Source organism: Vulpes lagopus, chromosome 18 (genome assembly GCF_018345385.1).
Source record: "Vulpes lagopus strain Blue_001 chromosome 18, ASM1834538v1, whole genome shotgun sequence".
NCBI classification, from domain to species: Eukaryota; Metazoa; Chordata; class Mammalia; order Carnivora; family Canidae; genus Vulpes; species Vulpes lagopus.
Window position 1 is genome coordinate 42,513,490 of NC_054841.1, and position 16,279 is coordinate 42,529,768.

Consider the following 16,279-nt stretch of genomic DNA (forward strand, 5'->3'; position numbering starts at 1 on the left):
TCAATGACAACAGGAGGACTGGGGAACAGCAAGTACAAAGGTGCTATGGCTACTGAAAGAGCGGATAGAAGCCAGTGAGAGTGGTTAAGGGAGGGCATGAGTAGAGAAGAGACAGGTTGGGTCAATCCGGCCAGACCTTGTGGGCCATGATGAGGAGGCTGGATGATATCCTAAGAGCAATGGCAAGTAACACGACCTGTAACATGTAAAGAGGTGACTCTGGCTGCTGTACAAGGAATGAATTGCAGAGGAACAAGAGAGGAAGTAGGAACACTAGTGAGGAGCCTTGGTTAGTAATCCAGGTCAGAGAGGATGGTGGCTTGGACAAGGAGGTCATAGTGGAGATGGTGAGAAGCAGACGAAATGAAGCTATGTTCTAGAAGTGTGACAGACAGCTCTCATAAGTGGATTGATTATAGAAAGCAAGACACAGGGAAGAATCAAGGACAACACCTAGATTTCCCTATCTCCATTTTGGATACTGTTCTAGATATTATGGATGCAATTTTGTGGAGACTCTGGATTCTGTTATATTCCTCTGAAGAATATTGATGCTTACTTGACTGTTTACTTGTTTTCTAAAGCAGTAAACTTGGCTACACTCAAACTGCAGACTCAGCCTTTTGGGAAATTTGAACTGAGTTCAAATCTCAGTTCAGTTCTCCTCACCTGGCTGGGCTGTTGGAAGCCTTTCCCACACATGCATGGTTCAGGGGTCAGCCAGAGACTTGAACAGAGTTAATACACAGAATATGGGGCTGATCCTCACTTTTCTAGGGTTCTCCAACCCTTCTTAACAGTTGTAGTCACCCATACTCTGTCCTCTGGTTCTTTCAGCCAGAAAAACTGTAAATTTTCTATTGGAGTTTTAGTTACCCTACATAGTTCAAGCTTGGAGCTGCCCTCAAAACATAGAAATATAAAACGGGAAACTCTGCCTATGCCATTTCTTTACTTCCAAGTATAGAGGCTCCTCCTCTTTCTGCCTGCTTTTGTTCACTCTCCAGTGTGTTCAGGCAGGTTTTTTAAAACTTAAACTTCATGTTTTGAGATGATTATAAATTCATATCTAATTGTAAGAAATAACAGAGATATCCTTTGGATGCCTTACTCAGTTTCCCCCAGGGGCAGCATCTTGCAAAACTATGGTACAATGCACAGGCAAGATATTGACATTGAGATAGTCAAGATACATAACATTTCCATCACTACAAGGGTCCCTCATCATTGCCCTTGTATAGCCATACCCACTGTCCTCCCACCTACACCCCTTCCTTAGCTCCTGGTCACCACTGGTCTCTTGTTCATTTCTAAAATTTTGTCATTTCAAAAATATTATATAAATGGAATCATAGAGTATACAACCTTTTGGGGACTTTGTGTTTGTTTTTGTCTTATTTTGTTTTTGCCTAACATGATTTCCTAGAGATTCCTCCAAATTGCATGTATCAATAGTTCACCCCTTTATTCCATGACATGGATGTATCTTAGTTGTTTTGTTTTGTTTTTGACCATTTACCTGTTGCAGCACACTTGGGCTGATTCCAGCTTTTGGCTATTTCAAATAAAGTTGCTGTGAACATTTATCTATAGGCTTTTATGTGGACAGAAGTATTCATTTCCCAGGGATAAATGCTTAGGAGTGCGTTTCTGGGATGTATAGTAGTTGCATGTTTAGCTTTTAAAAGAAACTGCTAAACTCCTGTCTGACGTGGCTGTACCATAATACATCCCACTGGCCGTGAATGAGGGACCCAGTTTCTCTACATCCTTATTTGGCACCATTACCATTTTTTATTTTAGACATTCTGATAGGTATATAATGATATCTCATTGTGACTTAATATGCATTTCCCTAATGACTAAAGATATTTAGCACCTTTTCATGTGTTTATTTGCCATCTGTATATCCTCTTTGGTTAAATGTCTGTTCATTTCGGAGCTTTGTCTTTTGGAAAGCAAAGCAACACATGTAATTCTAATATCTGTGTTCCCTGCAAGGCTCCATATTTGCAGGTGCCCCATCTTCCACCAGCTGAGGCTGTCGTAGGCAGGGCATTGTTGCTCTAGGGTTCAGGAGATGATCATGGGTGTAATCACCCGTCAGATCAGGGAGGAGGTTGGATAGAGAGGAGGAAGAAAGTCAACTTTGTGGTATCTTTAAACAGGAGCTGGGCATGGGATTCCTTCTCTCTCTTTCTCCACCTGTCTTTTTTTTTTGAACCAGAGCAGAGGCTCCTGATTCATTTCTCAGAATATTGTTCCTTCTATATCTTCCTGAGGCATCCCTTCCCCACAGCCTCTATCAAAGCCACCAAAAGCTGACCACACTGTGTTGCACCTAGTTCTTGCTCCATAAATATTGGGGCTTGGTGGATTTGGTCTCATTGGAATCTCTGATTTGCAGATTAAAGAAATCCAGTTAGAGTTTGCCTGACCCAGAGCAGGAGTTTGTTGGAAGGAATCACTTCTGAGGTATAATGAGTTAGTGTGGGAAGGGCGGGAGCAAGCCTGGGTCTCTGGCATCCATAATCCAATCCCATCACTACTCTCCCTCTGGCTCTCATTTCTGTCTCTGTCTCTGTCTCTGTCTCTCTCTGCCTAGCAGCTTTATTCCCTCTGAGCACAGACTTCAACTTCCATAGTGCCACCAGCCCTGGAGCCTCATACCCATGGCACCCAGAAACACAAGGTAGTTTTAAAAGTCCTGGGGGAAGGGGATCCCTGGGTGGTTCGGCGGTTTAGTGCCTGCCTTTGGCCCAGGGCGTGATCCTGGAGTCCCAGGATCAAGTCCTGCATCTGGCTCCCTGCAGGGACCCTGCTTCTCCCTCTACCTGTGTCTCTGCCCCCCTCTGTGTGTGTGTGTGTGTGTGTGTGTGTGTGTGTGTGTGTCTCATGAATAAACAAATAAAATATTAAAAAAAGAAAAAGTCCTGGAGGAAAGTGATGGTGGACTCAGTGGGGGCCAGGGGTGGGCCACCGTGGCTGGCAGTAGAAGAGGGATATTTCCTCAAAGTGGGAGGACCTTGTCAATCTAACCGTTAGATGCCCTCTCCAAATTTACTGCCAGCTTTGGGGGTTCAGATGAGACCATTAGAAGGCACACGAAGCTCATGCTTTCCTTCCAGCCTGGAACATCTGCTGGACTCCAACCCAAATGCCACCCAAGCTTGGGAGCCTGAATAGGTTAGCTTCCTCTGTGAACTCCTTCCTGGAGTTACTCTAACCTTTGATGACTTCTTCTATGAATTAGGGTAATGCTGGCTGCTGTAACAAATAAGTCTCTGCATCGCAGTGGGTTGCACAGATTTTTTTCTGGCTCACTTAAAAGTGCAATATGTGTATTTGAAGTTGAGGTTGCATTACACATGTTAATTCAGGGGTCTAAATCCTCCTTCCATCTTGTGGCTCCACCTTTCCCTGCCTCAGGGTCCTCTGCATTCATCCAAAAAGATGGGAAAAGATAGAATGGGGAGAATATGCCTACTTCTTAACCACCTCACATCTATTCACATTCTCATTGGTGGGAACTGGTCACATGATCCTTCCAGACTATAAACTATTTTGAGAAATGTAGTTTCTGGCTGGATAACTGCTTCTCAGCCACGACTTTATACTATGTAAGGAAGAACATGCAAGCATACCTCAGAGATAGTGCTGGTTTGGTTCCAGAGCACTGCAATACAATGAATGTCACAATGAAGGGAGTCAAATGAATTTTAGGGTTTCCCAGTATATATAAAAGTTCTATTTATACCATACTGTAGTCTATTATGTGTGCAATAGCATTATGTCTAAAAAAATGTACATACCTTAATTAAAAAATGCTTTATTGGGCAGCCCCGATGGCCCAGCGGTTTGGCGCTGCCTTCAGCCCGGGGTATGATCCTGGAGACCCGGGATCGAGTCCCATGTCAGGCTTCCTACATTCCTGCTTCTCCCTCTGCCTGTGTCTCTACCTCTGTGTGTGTGTGTGTGTGTGTGTGTGTGTGTGTGTGTGTGTGTGTGTGTGATGAATAAATAAATAAAATCTTAAAAAAATACTTTATTACTAAAAATGCTAACCATCATCTGAGCTTTCAGTGAGTTATAATCACTGGTGACAAATCACCATAACAAATACAATAATGATGAAAGTGTTTGAAATATTGTGAGAATTACTAAAATGTAACACAGAGACATGAAGTGAACAAATGCTTTTGGACAAATAATACCATAAGACTTGCTAGATGCAGGTTGTCACAGACCTTCAGTTTATAAAAATTGACAATATCTGTGAAGCACAATAAAATAAGGTATGTGTATGTTTTGGCAGACTGTTGGTTATCTTGCCACCCTTCCCCCAACTGTGCAAGCAGCCACCCACAGATACAAGTGCCTCATTGTCCTCTGTTTCCTGTCTGCTAATCATAATGTCCACAACACCTGGAGTCCTTGTCTCTTGTCACTCCCAGAGACCCAGCAGGCTAATGGATTCATGAAAGAAGATGGTCAGCCTCACCCAATGATTTTTAAAAGAAAATTGCCAAGCTGTGGTCTGCAGGCCAGCTGTCTGGTTGTATAAATGAGGTTTTATTGGAACCAGGTCAGGGACTAGGGACAGGTGAGTGAGACAGGGTCAGGCAAGTGCAGGATTAGGTCCCATCTTCATTTGAAATTTTGACATTTTGTTCATCATCAATTTTTGGAGTTACTTTTGACTTTTAAAAATAGCATGTTAAAATATAAAATATTTTTTATTCTGATTACTGAGTCTCCTGGAACTCCTTGAAATTCACTCCCTGAAATGTTGCACCCAAGGCAAGTGCCTCACTTGCCTACCTGTCATGGTTGTCCCGCTCTGAAGAGCCTGGCATCTGGATATGTGCCCAGACCAGGACGAGACTGGCACAGAAAAAGGAGGACGAGGGCCTGTTGCTGGGTCCTGGAAAAGTATTCCATATTCTTTTCCCTCCACCAGCTCTGTAGCCCTGAGAGGCTTCTGGGGCCAGAGGGTCACTGCACGTGGTGGGAAGGTCCTGGTTAGTCCCCAGAAGGCCTCCTGCCACCAAAGCTCCTGATGCCTCTGAAGATGGCCCTGGGGCCCTGCTTATTTCATTTCCCTGGCGCCATTTTGAGCTGAGTCCTGTAAGCTTTCAAATTGAAGCCATATCTCACAACAATTTAGTAGAAAGACACAATTGTCACCAATTTGAAGCTGTAGACTTTTCCAGAACTATTTGGTTTCACTTCCCAGCCCCCAGGTTTTTTTTTCCTTTTTGCTTCGCAGCTGATTCTCTCCTCTCTCTCTTTGTCTCTCCCTCTCTCTCTGTCTTTCTCTCTCCCCCCTTCCTTCTCCTCACTTTCCCTCTTCTTCATTGGCTATATCTTTCCCTATCACTGTGACCTCCATCCCCTCCAGCCTCGCTGTCTGGGGCTGGGTTGGGAGAAAGAAAGAATGCTTCCTGTGGGATTGGGCTCTGGCAGTTTCTTTGGAGGTCATGGGGGAGAGGTGGGGTGGAATGTGACAGCTTCCTTTAAAATGAAAATGAGACTGTTTCCCAACCAAATCAACCATTTTGCATCAAACAAGAGAAATACCAAAGCCTTAGACAACCATGTTCCCCCATCCCCCCCACCCTCCCCACCCCTGCAAGAAAACAAACCAGTTTCTATGAATTAATAGAAGCTGACCTGCTACACACATTCATTGCATGGCCCTGCAGTTCCCTCCCAAATGCTGAAAAGAAAAGAAAGAGCCATATTCAAGAAGGTTCACAGAGACATGAGCCATAATCACCCCAAATTAGAAACTACCCAAATGTCTATCAATAGTAAAATGGATAAATAAATTGAATAAATAATAATCAGTAATAATCATACAAAGCAGGTGGATAAACAAATAAATGCCACCCAATGGAATAGTCTACAACAGCAAAAATAAACAACCTATAAACGATATACATAGACACCATGTTGAGCAAAAGAAGCTAAACACAAAGCCCATGTTGGATGATTCCAAGTATGTAAGCACAAAAAGGCAAAATGAATCTCTGCTTTCTGATGATGGTGGTTGCCTTGCAAGGTACAGGCTAGAAGGGCACTCAGGGGCTCTGTGACTGGTATTGTAATGGCTCTTGGTCTGGGGCTGTTCGGTTTGTGAAAACGTGGCAAGCTGCACACTTATGCCACATGTATTATTCTATATATCTGTTATTTTAAAATAACTCAAAGGCCAAAAGCAAGCTGTTGAACTTTATGAGTGGTGGAGATATGAGAAGAAAGGAGGGCAAATGCCCTGCAGGCCTCCTGAATGCCCCTCTGTGAGGGGACAGCCCTCAAATTGGCTTACCTCCTACACCTGTTCCACCCCAAGATAATCAAGTGGGGCTGGCCACATAGGCTGGGACACCACTCCTGCCCCAGAACTCAATTCCCCAGCTTCCAGTCTAGCTAAGGCACATGCTCAGTCCAAGCTTAGTGCAGTCCCATCAGTGCAGGGTGAGCCCTGTCTCTCCACAGAAGAGGACATGAGCCTTCCTAAAGCAGAGCTAGGACAGGGCTGGCTTTCATCTGCCTGCCAGGGCCACCATGCTCCAAAGCCAATGGCACCCTTCAGACTAGTTGAGCTCAGCCCCTGGGATCACACTGTATTCCTTACAGCCTGGAGAGAAGCTAGCAGATTTGTGGGGCAGCTTTTATTGGCATAGTCAGCAAGTGGTTTTCAAGCACCTACTATGTGTCAGGCACTGTACTAGATGCTAGCAACCCACTCTTGTCCCCAAAGCCCTGACAGATAAAAAAGCAAATACAAAATAAACAAAGTGATTGCCAGTTATGACAGTAGAGAGCAGACCCACCCCTAATATTCATGGACCCCAGATAAGAGTTCAAGTGGAGGCCCCTGGCCTACAGTCCACTCTCTTGTCTTCCTGCTCTAAGCTCTATCCTTCTTATTTTTTTAAAATATTTATTTATTTATTTGAGAGAAAGAGAGTGTGTGTGAGCAGGGGTAGGGGCAGAGGGAGAGAGAGAATCTCAAGAAGACTCCCCACTGAGGCAGAGCTCAATCAGGGTCCTGACAGGAGGCCCGATCCCATGATCCTGAGATCATGACCTGAGCCGAACTTAAAAGTCAGAGGCTTAACAGACTGAGTCACCCAGGCACCCTTCTATACTGCTGTGAAGGAGCCTTCACACATGTGAACACCCCAGGGGCACAGCCACATTCTCCCCCATCCTCTCCACAGATGCAAGAGAAGACACTCAGAGGAGAGACCCCTGTGCAGCTATGTCAACAGAGGAGGGCTGTCAGAGTTATATATACCTCTGGACCCTGGATGAGTGCCTTCCTTTGGCCCCATCTACTTCTTGCCCTTCGGGAGGGGCATGGATAGGGGAGGGTAAGATCAAGGTTGAGGGCAAAGCTCTTGTTCACCTGGTTCAAATGGCAAAACTGATCATATTAACTGGGGTAGGAGTTACTTAGAGGACAAGAGGGGCCTCTATAGGTGGGTTCCAGCTATAAAAAGACCTAGGGAAGAGCATTGTGGGAAGAGGCAGGATGGAGCTTACAGGAAGAAGGCCAATGACCCTGGAGCAGAGGGAAATGAGCAGGGCAGACCATGCAGAGAAATGAGGGCTTTATTCTTAGGGTCATGGAACCCACTGGAGGGATTTTTATTTTCCATATTGAAGTACAATGGACACACAATAAAACAACAAAATGCCCCATCTAAAGTGTACAGGTCAGTAAATTTTAATATGCATCCCTTCATGAAAACACCATCAGAGCAAGACTTAGAATATTTCTGGTGTCCTAAAGTGCTCCCCTGTGCCCCTTGTTGCTCAATAGCCCCCCTCAAAGATAACCACTGTTCTGGCTTACATCACCAAAGACTACTTGCCTAATTTTGATCTTCAGATAAATTGGAACTGTATGGCTATGTGCTCATTTATGTCTGACTTCTTTCAGTATTCTATCTCTGAGATGCTCCCATTTGTCCACATGTAGTGGCAGGTCATACTTGTTTGTTGCTGTGTAATATTCTACTGCCTAAATGTACCATAATATGTTTATCCATTCTCTTATGGATGGACAGTTGAGCTGTTCCAATTGCGAGCTGTTATGAAGAAAGCCGCTATAATAACTCTTGGCTAAGTCCTGCAGTGGTCCTAGGTGCCCATCCCTGTTGGGTGTATGCTCAGGAGTGGAACTGCTGGGTCACTTCTTCAAAGTGGCTTGAGAGTTGGGTATACAGGGCTTCAAATTGGTGCCTGCACAACCTGAGGTATATTAATAAAAGAGCAGGTCAGCTGCTGTGCAGCAAAGAGCTCTAAGAGGTCAGAGTGGAAGTGAGGACCCCAGTTAGGGGATGAAGGGGTGATCCAGGTCAGCAAGAACGAGATGCAGGTGTCATTGGTAGCAATGGAAATGAGGAAGACACCATCCCATTTCAACAAGAAGGACATGGTGGGCTCACTGCCCAAAACCATAAATAGCAGAGCACAGAATCAATTCTTGAACCCAGGGATTCCAATTCAGCCCAGCAGAGTTCTCTCTCAGCTCAGGGCCCTGTCCTCTCTCCAGAACTCTTTGAACTGTGCCAACTGTGTTAGCCCCAAGTGCTAACAAAGCTGGTACGGGAACTGTCAGAGAGAAAATAGATAGACCTGCTGGGGACAACTGGCTTTCCCTCCCAACCTGGAAGTCACTTGAAATCACATTGTTTTCACACATTTCTTTATGGCCCCTGTCCAGCCTCCCAAACACCCCCTCTCCTTGGCCATTCCCTGGGCTCTTTCTGGGGTTGGAACCCCAGTAGCAAATACCCGAGCTTTCTCAAGCCTTGTTCACACTCTACTCCAGGGACACATGCTGCAGACTGGAAAGCTCACTTACTTGGCATCTTTGGTCAGCCAGTGCTTGCTGTTAGTGTTGCACCCATATTTGGCCAGCATGGAGTATGGGGCATGGCAGGCCTCCTCCACCTACAAAAATCAGAGCCAGGATATGCTACCATGCATGGGCCTCCTATAGGGACTGGTGAAAATTCTTCTACTCTCTGGACAACAGGCTAACTGGAAATGAATCACCTTTATTACTCACTAGGTAGGGGTGATGACTCTCTGCATGGCTTTGGGCCCTCTGGGGGTGTCAATGAAAGATATCACTAGGACTCTTTGAGACAGACACAGAAATCCAATTCCAACTAGTTTTAACAGCAACACAAACTCATTGATTTATGCACCTAAGAAGTCTAGAGATATTGTCTTCAGGAATAGCAGATTCCAGGTGCTCAAAAATATAATAAGGCTCCTACTCTCTTCATTTTTTATCTTTGCTTTTCTCTCTGTTGGCTATACTTTCAAGCTAGCTCTTTCCATGTCATGTGATAGAAAAACATGGCCACCAAAAGAATAAGCATATGTCCTGTTTATTAATCTCAGCCAAAAAAGAAGGTCTCTTTACCATTGTAGTTTGCAGGTTTGGCTTTTTTTAGGCTAACCTGGATCAGGTGTTCAACTTGAACGAATCACTGTGGCCAAGAGCATTGATGTGCTGATTGGCCACCCTGGGGTCAGAGGGTGCAGAGACGGAAGGAGAGGGTCCCTGACAGAAAAGTGGGTGGTGTTTACAGAAAAAGGGAAAGTAGATGATGAACAACTTGAAAAGGCAGATTTTAAAATTGTGTCTGGTTGCTTCAAATGCCTACACTCAGGAAAGTTGCTGATAAATTCATTCCAGGTATCCTGAAAAGAGTGGGTGGATGGATGGAGAGATGGATGGATGGATAGATAAACAAATGCACACCAGAACAAATATTTACTGTTCTCAAGATTGTAAGCTACTTGAGAGCAAAAATCTAGCTGAGTACCTAGAACATAGTAGTAGGTCAAGGGCGGCAAATGTTAAGAGATGACTGTTATCTTTCCTGTTGAGCCCAAGCAGGCTTCAGAATCCTAATCCTTGGGATGCAAGGGCACCTGCAGGCTTGTCAGGTAGCAGATGAGGGTGAAAGAGGGTGGCAATAAGACCATTTCAAGTCCTCTTGAGACTTGCCCCTTTCCTGACCCTCACCATTGTCCCTCAACTTCCACCGGGAAGAGTCAAAGGTGAATGCCAAGGAGGAATATGTGCCCAAGCCAGAGAAATAGCAAGAGAGCTCATCCCGCCCACTTGCCCATGGCTGCGGGAACACACCTGAGCTAGGCAGGACCGTCACATCCAGAGTTTGGGTGATTACACTGCACTGGGCATATCAGGACTTAAACTGAGTCAAGTCTTCTATCTGAACGAGTGCTTGAGGACATTTTATCACCTAAAACTGAACAGATGAGAAGAGACAGCCGGTGGTTCCTTCCTGGGGTTGGGGAGGAACTGGCCTGGTGGTGTGCATGGGATGGGTCCAAGGAGACAAGAGCAGTGTTGGGATCACACTGATCCCAATTGCGGAGACAGGAATATTGACAGCTACCAGCTGCCACACCATGACTTGCTGAGCCAGCACAACAGTAGGGTGCTAGCATCTATCTGGGTAGTCTCTTTTTAAAATTTTTATTTTTGGGGATCCCTGGGTGGCGCAGTGGTTTGGCGCCTGCCTTTGGCCCAGGGCGCGATCCTGGAGACCCGGGATCGAATCCCACATCGGGCTCCTGGTGCACAGAGCCTGCTTCTCCCTCTGCCTCTCTCTCTCTCTCTCTCTCTCTCTCTCTCTCTCTCTCTCTGTGTGTGTGTGTGTGTGTGACTATCATAAATAAATTTTAAAAAATTTAAAATTTTTATTTTTTTAATTGAAGTGAAATTCACATAATATAAAATTAACCATTTTAAAGCCAGGGATGCCTGGGTGGCTCAGCAGTTAAGCATCTGCTTTCAGCTCAGGGCGTGATCCCAGGGATCCTGGGATCAGGTCCCACATCAGGCTCCCTGCATGGAGCCTGCTTCTCCCTCTGCCTGTGTCTCTGTCTCTCTCTCTCTGTGTGTCTTTCATGAATAAATAAATAAATAAAATTTAAGAAAAGAATCCTAATCCTCAACATAGCACTCCACATGAAACTAATCACCAATCTTTTCAAAGACATCACCTCCCTTCAGAGCCTATCTCAGTTCTCTCATATTGCTCAACAGAAGCATGTTGACATAAAGTAGTACCTACCACAGGCTGGGCTCATGTGAACACATCAGCTTGTTAAATGAAGACAATCTGCTGCATCCCCTTCCCTATCAACCTTCCCTTTGCCTAAGCTCTGTTAGGTGTTGACATCAATCTATCTCCAGAAAGTGTCCACAGACACCTAAGATGATAGTGCCATATCTCTGGCTATCCCAGAACAGGAGACCTTACATCAGTGGTGTGTTGATACACATCTAACACCCCAACTCTCCAAAAAGAAAGGTCCCAATTTGTAGCATTTGCCAATCACCATGGTATAAATTCTCCCACTGTAGCCAATTTCAACCTTCCAAACTAAAGCCTCTGAAAATAGAACTGGGAAGGGATGCACACCATCAGTGCTCATGTGCTGATGTGTGCTGGCTGTAGTACCCCACAGCCCTTAGAAGACTTGTGTTTCATGAAGAATTCTAGAACCACATCAGAATTTTCTTTGAGGCAAAGTTTCATCAATAGTCACTCAAGAATATTTGTTTATAATCCAACAGAGAAACCTAACTTCTCTTCTAGAAGCTCGAGCTACTTTCAGAATCAAAGTTAATGTTACAGGATCCCTGGGTGGCACAGCGTTTTAGCGCCTGCCTTTGGCCCAGGGTGTGATCCTGGAGACCCAGGATCGAATCCCACGTGGGGCTCCCGGTGCATGGAGCCTGCTTCTCCCTCTGCCTGTGTCTCTGCCTCTCTCTCTCTCTCTGTGTGACTATCATAAATAAATAAAAATTTTAAAAAAAACTAAAATCTTAAAAAAAAAAAAAAAAGTTAATGTTACTTTAGACTCCAGAGTGAAATGTTCAAGAAGGGGTATTAGCTGGCTTCATTCATAAGATCTACTCTGAGATATAACATACCTTCAGCACATCATCAGGTTCTGCTCTTAAGTGTTCACATTTAATCCATTTCTTGACAAAACAACAACTTCTAAAGTTTTCCCCAAAATTTCATTATTGGAAACATTAAATATATGCCAAAGTAGTATGTGACCATTATGGCCTGACTTCATTTTTTTTTTAATTTTTTTTTAATTTATGATTAGAAAGAGAGAGGCAGAGACAGAGACATAGGAAGAGGGAGAAGCAGGCTCCATGCACCGGGAGCCCGACTTGGGATTCGATCCCGAGTCTCCAGGATTGCGCCCTGGGCCAAAGGCAGGCGCTAAACCGCTGCGCCACCCAGGGATCCCTATGGCCTAACTTCAATTATGATCAGCTCCTAACCAATCTTATTGTGTCTACACCAGACCCATTCCCTTTTTCCTGTATTACTTGGAAACAAACCCCAAATGTCATAAAATTCATCTGTAAAGATGAATAAAAAGCAATAGTACTTCAGGGTGCCAGGGTGGCTCAGTCAGTTAAGCATCTCTGCCTTCAGCTCTGAATCCAGGCTCCCTGCTCAGCAAAGAGTCTGCTTCTCCCTTTCCCCCTGCCTCTCCCCTCCACTTGTGCCTGGTCTCTCTCTCTCTCTCTTCCCCTTCTCTCTTGCAAACAAATAGTAAAAATCTTAAAAATTAAAAAAAGAAAAAAGAAAAGGCAGGGACGCCTGGGTGGCCCAATCGGTTAGGCATCTGCCTTTGGCTCAGGTCATGATCCTGGAGTCCCGGAATCATTCCTGGAGACCCACATCAGGCTCCCTGCATGGAGCCTGCCTCTCTCTCTGCTCCTCACTCTTGTGCTCTCTCTCTCACTCAAATAAATAAATAAAAACTTAAAAAAAAAAAAAAAGCAATACCATTTTAATCTGGAAAACTCATCTAAACTGAAGTATAAGCCACTGAGGATGGCTCAATTGTCAGGCTGTTCTGACTTGGTGGACTTTTCACCAGGCCATAGGCTAAAGCATCATGCCGTGACAGTTGCATCTCATGAATTATTGTCCTGGTGGGGAAGTGGAGGTGAAGCTTTTGGGAGTGGAGAGCTGTTGATGGTACCTCACTTACAACCTGAAAACAACTACTGTCTTAGCTGCTTACAAGGTCATTCTTGCTACTACCCTCAGTCAGAGGCTTGCACAAAAGGACATTTGAGTTCAATCCAAACAATGCTCCAACTTTGTCCCAGGCCCGTGAGTCTCAGGTATACAGATCTTGTTCCATATCAGACTGATTCATTGGGGTTTTTTCAAATGGGGGTGGAGAGGGGCCGATGAGTAACTAACTGCAAGTTAGAAGCCGTGGGAAAACCACTGGCAGCTCACAGCTCTCTGGTTCTTCTGACTCCAGTGCATCTGGAGGTCTCCCAGTCTGGATGCCAAGGAGGCAGCCCCTTGGAGGGAGGGCAGTGGGTTCCTGCCCTCTGCCCAACAGTGGTGATGACGTGGTGGTCCACAAGCGGCATCTAGGTCAACTTGGGTTTTGTGGCTCTTGCAGCATTTATTTAAAAGATGTGGAGATCCGTTGCCAATACTTATCAACTGGGAGGTTTTCCATAAAAATCTCTTGGAGACCAACCCAATAGCTTTCCAACATAGCCTCATGCATGGCAAGCTGTGGCCTCGAGCCTCCATCTCTCCCAGGGAGCCAGTGATGGAGGGATGTTAGTGGAATAAATACCCCAGCTTTCTCTGCCCTCAGGTGGGCAACTCTGTCCCATGCAAGCTTCCCGGCCCTTGGGTGGCCTGAGCCCCAGCTGTACCTGCCCAAGTACACCCTGCCTGGGCTTCCTTCTCATGCCTCTCTCTCCCTTCTCCATTCCTCTCCTCCTCCTTCCAGGAATCGTCTTGCAAATCATCTGCTTGCACTCAATCCTTTTCTGGTGCGGGAGAAGTCAATCCAAGACTTGTTCCACCAACTCTCAGCCCAGTCCTCAGAGTTTATCAGCCTCTAGCCCCACCAGGCCAATTCCTCGGAGCACCCCCATGACCCAATCATTGTGCAAGGACAGCTTGCCTCAGAGATTAAAGTGGCCTCTGCATTCGGGAAAATATTGGGTCAAATAGCATGTCATTTCAGAAAAGCTCTCAAGTACAGCATTCCCTGAGCTCTGCAATTACAGCCTCTTTCTCTGCTTGCTTTAAATGCCCATGCAAGCAGCTCTTTACTCTCTGGTCCGGGGCACCACTAAAGGGCTCATTCTAAATATATCACGACAAACTCACAACCCTCCCTCGACCCAGATGCATATTTGTGAGTCGCCCCAGCCTGCCCGTGGTTGAGTGCCTCCAAGTAAAACCCAGGGCGATGTGAGGTTCAAAGAACACCAGAGACCTCTTCCCAGCCCTCCCTTCTCCCCACCCACCCTTCCACAAGGGGGGGGGGGGGGAATTTCTATGCAAAAGCAAAAGTGGCAAGGCGTTGAGATTCATTGTCAGACTGGCTCCAAGGGCAAGAGAGTCGTAGGGTTTAACAATACATCTGAAGCTTAAAATACGCACCAATAAATATTTGGCAAATACATTCTGAAGCCATATAGGCAGCTGGATTGCTTTTCCTTCTTTCCTTCCCTTGCTTCCCCCCTCCTCCCTGCCTCCCTCCCTCTCTCCTCCCTCCCTGCCTTCTTCTCTTCCTTCTTTCCTGCCTTCCTTCTCTTTCTCTAGGCAAGAGGCACACACGCACACACGGATAGGCAAGGACTGGAACCCACCTTTGCGTCTATGGGTGCGGTAGGGTTAATTCCCTTATGTTCTCTCCACCTAATGGAATACTCCATGGCCTTTTCAGAGGGAGCTTAATGCTCTGAGCTGGAAGTACCTCCAAGAGAAGAGTGTGCATCGTGTACTACCACTTGTGAAAAAACGGGGGGAAAAGGTTTATAAATGCAGGCAATGTCTCTGGAAGAATAAACAAGAACTGGTCAGCCGGGATTGCCTCTGGGGAGAAGGAGAACACGGGGGACAGAGGTGAAAAAGAAACTTCACTTTACATGACACATATATGTGTGTGTACATACATATACATATACGTACACACACACATATATTTAAGGCAACATCAATAAAAACCAAGAGAAAGGAGCCCTGTTCTCTAGTCTGAATCTGCTAGCCATGGTGTGCAGTTTCATGATGGGTTTCAGAATCCTATGTCGGCTCCCTGCCCAGTGTCTGGCTCAAAGAAAATAAAGCCAATGATCCTACGTGTGGCCCCCGCCTCTCTAAATAAGACAGCTAACTTTGCTTCCTCCAGGCAGAAGCAACAAAAATCAGAAAAAAAGGAACCTAACAAGAACACAGCAGACAGGGCATCCAGGTGGCTCAGCCAGTTAAGTGTCTCTGCCTTCAGCTCAGGTCATGATCCCAGAGTCCTGGGATTGAGCCTCACATCAGGCTCCCTGCTCAGTGGAGAGCCTGCTTCTACCTCTCCCCCCTGCTCATGTTCTCTCTCACTATCTCAAATAAACAAATACTTAAAAAAAAAAAAAAAAAAGAAAGAAAAGAAAAAAGAACACAGCAGACATGCCTTCATTCATTCAGGGCCTATTCACCTGTGATGTGCCAGGCAGTGTCTGAGACTCCGGGGTTACAGCAGAACAAGATAGAAAGAAATCTCCACCCTCACAAGACTTGTATTCTAACCTCGGAGGAGAGGGGATAGATGATCCACAAGTTGAATAAGTAACAGAGGCAGTGTGGTCTAAGGAGGGGGGATGGCAGAAAAGTGGATAGGAAGTAGGTAGTTGCAGTTTTAGGATGTCAGGGAAGTCCTCGCTGAGGTCAAGGCCTGAGAAGGGGAGGAAATGGGCTCTACAATATATGGGGGGGAAAGCCAGAGAGGCAGCAGGTGCACAGACTCCACCTGGCTCAAGAGGGATAAACCTGTGTGATGGTCTGTATGAGCCCCTGGGAAGCCCCTACCACCACCCCACCACCCCACCACCCCACCACCCCCCGCCCAAGGCCTGGTTCCATCCTCCCCTGGTTTATATACATATGATTGGAGTGGAAATGGACAATTCAACTCCTATACTCAGAGTTGGGCAGAACCAAAAGCCAGACAGGATGGAGGGCTGTGGCTGGTGCTCCCTCATGGCCTTCCCAAGAGAGACAGATACCCCACCGGGACTGACCTCTGCCTCAGGCCCAGATTTGGGGAAAACAAGCTCTGAGGACCAAAACAAATATAAATATTCCAAGAATACTGCATCCTGAATATCCCTTTAGACAGACTTCCCCAGTGTAGGGTCTTCAAGTCA

At 45.8% G+C, this 16,279-nt stretch overlaps 1 long non-coding RNA gene across 1 annotated transcript in view; it reads right to left on the minus strand.

The window, feature by feature from the left end:
* The window catches only part of LOC121478339, a 37,646-nt gene extending 22,793 nt beyond the window's left edge, over positions 1-14,853 (minus strand). Inside the window, exon 1 of the long non-coding RNA XR_005984454.1 lies at positions 14,735-14,853. This is a non-coding gene — a long non-coding RNA (uncharacterized LOC121478339). The remainder of the gene's footprint in view (positions 1-14,734) is intronic.
* Positions 14,854-16,279: the final 1,426 nt, after the last annotated feature.